Source organism: Pteropus vampyrus, unplaced genomic scaffold (assembly GCF_000151845.1).
Source record: "Pteropus vampyrus isolate Shadow unplaced genomic scaffold, Pvam_2.0 Scaffold2, whole genome shotgun sequence".
In the NCBI taxonomy this organism is placed as follows: Eukaryota; Metazoa; Chordata; class Mammalia; order Chiroptera; family Pteropodidae; genus Pteropus; species Pteropus vampyrus.
In genome coordinates, this window is record NW_011888783.1 from 6,022,160 (window position 1) to 6,031,153 (window position 8,994).

At 32.3% G+C, this 8,994-nt stretch overlaps 1 pseudogene; it reads right to left on the reverse strand.

The window, feature by feature from the left end:
- Nucleotides 1–6,747, reverse strand: part of LOC105291872 — an 18,995-nt pseudogene extending 12,248 nt beyond the window's left edge.
- Nucleotides 6,748–8,994: the final 2,247 nt, after the last annotated feature.

Below are 8,994 nucleotides of genomic sequence, written 5' to 3' on the forward strand. Positions count from 1 at the left end.
TTTCTGAACTCCTATTGGCTGGACTTGAAATATGCTTTGGGAATGAATAACAATTCTCCACTTTGGTAAAAAGGAAAATAATCTGTAGATATTTAGATAACAAAAGGGAAAAGAGATTAAAGTCATTCTATTTTTCATGTCAGGAAACTGAGGCCTGGCAAAGTGGTTAACCTAAGAATATTCAGGGTCTATAACGTAGGCAGACTACAACATGGAACCTTAGCAATCTTTACACTACACCACCATTTCTCAAAATTTTAGTTAGAAATGTTTTGGTTGCAAGAGACAAAACGCCAAATCAGTCCTGTTTAGGCATAAAATGTAACTTAATGGTTACACTGATGAGCAAGTCCATTATTGTAGCTGATTTCAGATGTGGCCAGATTCAAGAGCTCTAATAATGTCAGAGAATTCTCCACCAATGCTCAGCTCTCAACTGATTGCTTCTGCTTGACTTCATTTTTTAAAAAAACAGTTTTCTGCCATATGGTAGAAAGGAAGCATGGAGATGGCCCAATAATTGTGCCCTACTTGCTTTGCAGAAAGAGATCTTCCCTGATAACTCTTATTGAAATGTTCTAGGGAGAATTATGATGGTGTAATTTAGACCACATTGCCATGCTTAAGTCAACTCAAATCAGAAGATTGTGCTAGTGTTACCAGGTTTAGTCACTTTCTACCCCAGTGACCAGGAAGGCAGTCTCACTTGAACCAGAGGGAAGAGATTCTCTACTGGAAAGAGTTCATTTTATGAGAACAGAGAAAGTGTGCTGGACTGACAGTATCAAGAATATTCTTGTGCTTCCCAAATGCTGAGATTTGCTAATAGGTGCTGTACAAAATTTTTTTGGAGAAAGATTGAAAGTTCCAAATAAGAAAAATATTATAACTTTGATGATGGACTACCACGTTAAAATTTCAGCAGAATTATATATTTTCTATTTTGTTGTCTGCAGAATAAAACATGTTTCCACATAGAATTTGACTCCTGACTTTGTGGAAAGAAAATAGGTGTAAAGCTCTTATTCCAAAGAGCTGGAAAGATATGCTTTGTTTCTATGCTCTTTGAGCAAGCAGTTCTTCCCATATTAGACCTCCTGGAGAGAGAGTGTAACATCAAGTACAAAGCACTTTTTTTTTTCAGGCTCCCTCCCACTATTTACTAATTGGGCTGAGATTTGGCCACATGCTTTTTTCAAATATAAAGAGGGTGACCAAAATTACCGGAAAATGGCTAATTATGCTTACAATGGGAAAATCATTTCCGTGAGTAAGTACCTCAGAGTAGACAATCAAGTCCCAAATTTAATCATAATATTATCTCTGTTTAATAGTTATTCAGCTACTCAGCCTTGAATGTTCATTAGATAAGTAAGCATAGAGTAAATATATATGTTTTTTGTTCCAATTTGGCATTAGTAAAGGCTATTAAAGTTAACCTAAAATTAAAGAAAAATTTGGGAGGTTTTATAGCTTGATTTTAATTGGATTACATGTTATAGTTTTTTAAGGTGTGACCGTTTGATTATAACATATACAATTTGCTAGATCTTTAATTTATATAAGCTCAGTATTAGGAAATATGCAATTATACTAACTCCATTAACAGCATATTTGGAAAGAGACTTGTTATTATTCACTTTGCTTGATATTTTCATAACTGACTTAAAGGAAAAGAAAAAACATTCATATCATTTCTTCAGAAGGTAAAACTCAAGAGGTATATAACCACCACCTTGAAATATAGGGTTAATTTCACTTATAAAGCTATTGAAATTGTGGCAAACAACTTAAAACATGTATAAACTTACTTATATTTCTAAAAATTTTAATGTGATATAATAATAATGATAACAATAGCTAACACTTACTGAGTTCTAAAAAGTTTATGTACATTATTTCATTTATTTTCAGAATACCTTTCCAGTTTAGAAACTACTTTGCAAATGAGAAAAGTATTTTTACAAGAGTTGTTTAACTTGCAAATGTAAGGCTGAGCTGGTTTTAAAACTTGGGATGTCTAACTCATACTTGTAACCAGGACAAACACTGTCTCCACTCATAATTTGTAAGATCACACATTGTCCCTGAGTTATGCTAATTATTAAATATCGGTTGGATGCCACTTTATTTATTTTAATATCTCTCTGTAAAAAAGGAAAACTGTATCATTAATCAATGGGACAATATTTATAAATGTTTTCGTAGCATGTGAAATTTAATAGAATTAAACTCAGATGTCTCTTCAAAAATAAATATTTTCTGGAGGTTTTTATGAGAATTTTAATTGACTATTTAAAATTGACTATTAAATGTACTTTTATATACTAGGTCATTCATAAGATTTTGATGAATTAAATGTAATAATCTTTCCTACTATTTCATCAATTACCTTGTTGAGTTTATGCATTGTTGAATCATTTCTTAAGATGTCCTGTAATTTCTGGCATTCTATAATTTTCAAATTTTTACCTAGGTCATTTTTTGTTAAATGCAAAAGAGATAAAAACCCAATGTAGCCAAAATTCAGAAATTGTTGGTTTCCAATCCCAGGAGCATTAGGGTTATTCCAATGATGATAGCAATAAGTTTAGCTTGGCCTAAATGAACTGATCAGATTCCATTCTGAGAAGTCTGGCAAGGGGGCTTATGAAAAAGAAGTATGTTTGCTTTTCTAACTTCAGTTTTCTTCAGTGGAGAAGAAAGAACTAGACTTTTCCCAAATGGCCTTTCAAAAGTAAAAATAGCTCTAAGAAGAGGCAGTATATGAAGGGATGGAATCAAGATATGATTTTTTTGGCCTAGATACCTCTTCCTTGATTTTTGCTGTAACAAAAGAAAAATCATCTTGCCAAATGGTCCACTTTCCACTGTCTTAAAATCAAATGCAATTGGTAGTAGGAAACCTAGGGAAAGTCTACCTGAGCCAGAAAAAAAACAGTGTCAGGAATGATTTGGTTTCAAAGTTATGGATTTCAGTTACTTTGAACAAAACTATTTCTATATACTAACCTTTCTTACATAAAATTTGAACCTCTACTCAAGGCTTAAATTTATTTTACCCTACTCTCTTGTTTTATGAATGAGACACCTAAGAAATTATGTAACTTGTTCAACCTCATTCAATGAGACTATTGACTGAGGCCCAGGTCTTACATCTTGTCTTAAACATTTGTGATATAATCCCCTTTTAGAACCTCGTGAATGTGTCCCATGAACTGCGTTTAAAATAATGAAGTAAGTCTCTCAACTCAGCATAACATTCTGCCCTCCAACTTGATAAATATTTTATTGAAGGCAAGAAACTTAACTTATATTCTCTTCTATGTTCCTACACATCTAGGTGAAAGTAGATGTGTCATAAATAGGGTAACGTAACTAAATGAATTTCTAGATGTAAAATGCATTTTAAAGTTCTTGAAAGTGAGACAGTACATGTGGTTTTTATTTTGGTACCTTACCTGAATGATGAGTTTGAGTTGTCAAGCGATTTACTGATGTGATATATTATATATATAATCATGTGATTTAACACTTAAAACAATCTGGCAAGATGAGTTATGATAAAAATTCTAGGCAATATTGATTGAATCACTATCTATATACCTGTTTTCAGGCCAGGAAATAGGTTTATTGAGATTAAGTGTTGCAAGTACTGGAGTTTAAAGCTATGTTTCTCTGACTCCAGCACACATTTTCTAATAAGTATGTAATAGAAAACATGGAAATTAAAGATCAAATTCAGTGCTCATTTTCTAGTTGGTTAAACTAAGCAGAAAAGAGTTGTGTTGATTTTCTCAAAATCACACACCAATTTAGGAACAGCTAGAAAGAAATTCTGCTAGCTAATGTAATTGCCTTGCATTATAATGAAAATATTCTAAGGTTAAGAGGAAATACTGGCCAGTTGGGAAGGAAAAAGGAACCACTGAAATTTGAAGGGAAAATGTAACTTTTGATCACGTAAGAATTAGTGTTATTTTTATATCACAGCTATAACAAATTGCTGCAAATTTAATAGCTTAAAACAATATAAAAATACACATTGACTATCTCATTGTTCTATAGGTCAGAAGTCCTGTGAGTTTGGCTAGTTTTCAAATCTTACTAAGGCCCAAATCAAAGTGTTGGCAGAGCTGTGTTCCCTTTCAAGGTTCCTGGAGAGAAGCTACTTCCAGACTCATTCATGTTGCTGGCAGAATTCAATTACTGGAGGTTTTAGAGCTGAAGTTTTTATTTCCTTGCTGGCTGTTAGCTTGAGGGCAACCTTTATCTTCCAGGGCTTATCCCTGGGCCCCAATCAAGATGAACTAAATCTAAATTTCTTGGAGTAGAATCCAGGCAACAATCTTTTTTAAAAAAGGTGTCAGGAAATTATATTATGCTTGTGAGGGTGAATAACAGCCCAAAGCACCAGGTTTCCTCAATTTGATTAAATTCATTTTGTAAGTAATTTTCTCAAAACACACTTTCTGTATACCCCCTTTATGTCTCCAATCTGCTAGGGTTTGAAGTCATAAGATGGATATGATGCACATCCTATTCTTATTGTGCTCACAGTTTAGTGACACAAACACACACACAAAAGAATAATTACAACATTATATGATATGTTGTAAAATAGGTATTTGAATAACTTGCTCTGAGAGTTCTGAGACATTAATAGTCCCAAGGAACATTGCAGAATATTTTGCTTCATTTATACTTGATAGTCTTTTTTTTAAATTGTCTGGCCAGTACCTAGAGATAGAGGATAGATAAGTGTGCCCAGGTTTTGGTATGGCCCAGTGAGGATGATGTATTTATGTTGTACTTCTCAAATTTTAACAAGTGAAGAATTTCCTCAGGTCTTTACTAAAAATGCAGATTCTCAAGTTCTTCTCCGAAAGTTTCTGATTCAGAGTGTCCGTGGTGGGACATAGACATTTGAACATGTTCAGCAAGTTCTGGTGGTGATTCTGATGAGGTAATCCATGAACCCATGCTTTGAGGAACACTGGTTCATGCTACATCAGTGATTTGGTACCTGTTCATTCAATGAAAGTTCCAAGCGATATTATAAAAAAAAAGATGTATAGTTTGAGTTTCTTACATCAGTAACAGATCTTTAGAAAAGAGAAGTCTATTTATATTTTGTTTTTCTTATTGTTTTATTTGTTGAAAGTGTTAGGGGCATTCTAGACCATGATGGGGGTGGGAAATTAAAACTTGATATTGGCATTTCTGTCTCAAAGATTCTATTGGAAGTAAAGACAGTACTTTGCAAGACTAGGTCCAGTATTAAGACAGATTTGCCAACAAATAAATAGTGAACAGAGAATAAAAGGAAACCAGGATCGTGTACTTTGACATTTTTCATAGTGGCACAATCTATTCTACACAGAGTAGAATGACAAACGTTTCCATTTGCCAGAAAGGTGTGGAATATTGGGATTGGATAAGAGTATTTATTCTTTGTTTAGATCAGGAGAAATGTAGTTGTTTAATGTACTATAAACAAAGGCAAGAACTAGATAGAGAACAGCCTCACCTTGCTCACACAAAGATTCAAGATACTTTATGGCAAATTAGATATGTATGGGAAATGCTTCTGTTAGCCAACTTCACAGAGACCGGATAAATAAATGGACAAAATAATATGGCTTAGGGTCTGTAAAAATCCAAAATATTTTGGATATGGAGGAGTGGAAGATGAAATTAGCACTGGTATGCATTTATATGGTATATGTTTTTATGTTCTGATAAATTAGTATTTATTAAGTCACATTTATTTATAATTTTTATGTAGGCTAAAACATGGTTTTACACTGAAGTGAGCCACAAAGATCAGTTAAAATTTATGGACTTGGAAATGCAGATCTGTGAAAAATGTCTTGTGGTGAGGATCTATGGCGATTTAAAAAAATGAAGCCGAGATGATGTTACATAAAGCCCTGAGTGACTAGGAAGCTATATTTCAAAAGATATTTGAGGTTTTAAGACATTCTTTCTCAAAGTTCTTTCCATGATGAAGTAAATCATTTTTTTTATGTTGGTGATACTTTGGGCAAGAAGCACAAAGACTATTTAGAAATCAGTTATTTTTTATTCCATATGTCTAGTAAAGAACATCATTTGTTTCTAGTAGTAGAATCAGATCTTCCAGTTTCATTTTGAGAAGTGAAAATAAAATAGTGCTTATAGGATTTGTGAGGCTAACAATTAGAAAGGGAAAATACCAGTAACTACTAATACTACTATTATGATTACAAATTCACTTATGAGTTTAAATTAGAGCTTACTCTGTTTTGAAGTCCTTTTCTTACTAAACAAACCTAAGCACACCTGAAAAAATCCACTGGAAGATTTAGCCATTTAACTTGACCTCCTTTAATTGTATACTTGATCCCTTCTCAAAATTGAATGAGAACCACTATATTTTACAAGGTAACAAGTAACTCAGTTGTCAGTAAAGAATTTAACAAGATCTGAAAGATATTTACAATGATTTGCTTAACAGCTTTGGCCAGTTACTATCAAATGTATTTCAGTAAAAATAAATTTGGAATAAGTTAAATATAGAAGAAAGAATCACTTCCTGAACAAACATATTAGAGACAGTAGGCAAAAAACCAATGAGCTAAACTGAGGAATACAATTAAACACGTCTCATGATAACAATCATGCCATCACATCTACCAATATGCGACTCAATATGAACTGACCTTCAGATGTATCTGCAATGGCATTATCTACATATCCAGTCATGATACCTCCATTATGGACCTAGAGAACCTTGCTGAAAGGAGTGATTCCTCCATAACTACCACTTACCACATATTTCTGCTGGCAGAGAAATTTGATAGCTTCTTTGTAGAGTAGACGACTCAAGTGAATTGGATCACCACATACAATGGACATTGCTAGATCTCACAGAGAGTACAGGTGTCCACCATGTGTCTGAAACACTACCACCCACACTTCCTGCAGCATCCTTGATAACCCAGGGGCCGTAGGCCAGCCTCCTTGATTAGGACTGCTACAAGTTTGCACAGTGCAAACTACAACCTTGTTCCTAGGAACCCACTTTCTAGATCGCTAGGGAATAAGGTGAAGAAGGAAAGCTATAAAAGCGTAATTCTTTGCATTGATAAATATTTAATGAATTGAATAAAGTCCTCTTAAAATATTGGTGCCAGAATGATCTACTGAACACTTAGAGATACTCCACTAAGATACTTTTTGGGATTCTGATTTTGAAGTCTGCTAGATAAGAAGAAAATAACTGCTAATGTTTGGGTGAAAATTTTTTCAATATGTTGGGCTTGGGCTTTGGAGTATCAAATACTCCAAACATGTTTTTGAAGTATTTAATACTGATTCATGTGTAAATCATCAAAACATTGTTTCATAAAAACCTGATTTCCAAATAGAATATCTTTGCATTCTTATTTGTATATTTCTGTATTATGTATATCCAATACAGAAAAATGTGAACTACTAATGTTTTAAATGTGGCTTAATCTTTATCACTTCCAAAGTCAATACAGTAAACTACACTTTTTTCATTATCCAAACAACCATAGAACTTAAAAATTGAATAGTTTCAGGACTTTATTTTGTTACGAAAGTAAATATGCTAATATAAGAACTTCTTTTCACTCAATTTTTATTGTCAATACAGATTCAAACACTATCTAAAGCCTTCTAATAGAAGAAATAACAGTTAATAGTTATGGTTAGTGTTCTTGATTGTAAGTTTAAAATCCTAAAGTACTTTATCACTTCATTTTTTCATTCATTTATTCATTCACTTATACAGCATAAATTAATTGCCAGTCACAAAGATTACAGAGATCAATTAGATATGGTTTCTGGCTTTGAGAAACCATACCGGCAAGGGAAATAGACATATGCAGCTAAGACTAGGAACACCACATTCCAATAAATGATTAGACAAAGAAAATTATTCAAAGGAAGATTAAACTATAGCTTATTTTTAAAATCTTGTTATCATATTTTAGTTCTTTGAAATTTACATAGACAAAATATTCAGTTAGATTGTTCAGTATCCCAAGTATTTTTGATAAGCGAAAATTGGTTTCTTCATCTAATGGAAAACAATAAATGTATGTGACAAAACGCAAACATATTGTAAGCAAAAGAGAATTTTAAAAATTGAAATAGCTTAATAAAAATATTTTAATAGTTCTTTTGAAAATATTAATTTATCGTGAAAATGATTTTGGCTCATTAAAATGATATATATTATCATATCGTTCAATATTTCAGGTAATGACCCCAGGATTTAAGAAGTTCTTCAGGACAAAGTTGAATATGACCCAAGAGAAAATGTGATTTGAGTCTGGAGACAATTGTGCATGTAAGTATTAGAAAATCAGATTTTCTCATGGTAAAATGTAATAAAAACTCAAATATCAACTCATCAGTTATTGAATTGCAAAAACTTTGATTCATTTTTCCCTTCTGTTACAACATGAATAATTTTTTAATATCTAAAATTAATACACTGATTCTAATTTTTTGGTTATATTTTTCTTAAGATCAATTAATAATAAAAACCTAGTATAGCAGATAGGAGAGAAGACGTTATTCAGAAGATTTACAATTAAAAAGAAAAGCTACATCCAGGTGAGTCATTGGTGAGGGCAAGCAATGGCATAGATTCTATATCCTAGTAAATGGCATGCTCTCATTGCATACAATAATAAAAACAATAAACAAAATATGTGGAAAAGGTTTTGTAATTCTTATTCTAACATTTGTCTTATAATAAAAATCTTGACAAGGTTCCTAACAAAATTAAGTCTAAGTTAGTGGTTCATTGGTAAATATTATATTTTAGGACTATATGAGAATCATTCATATCTCATAAAAATACTGTCAAAGTAGGTTGCTTGTGGACCTTACAGGGAATAGGCAATGTATACTTTATCCCAGCAATGTTTGTCTCTTAGAACATTAAGAAATTAAGGGTTTTATATATATACATAT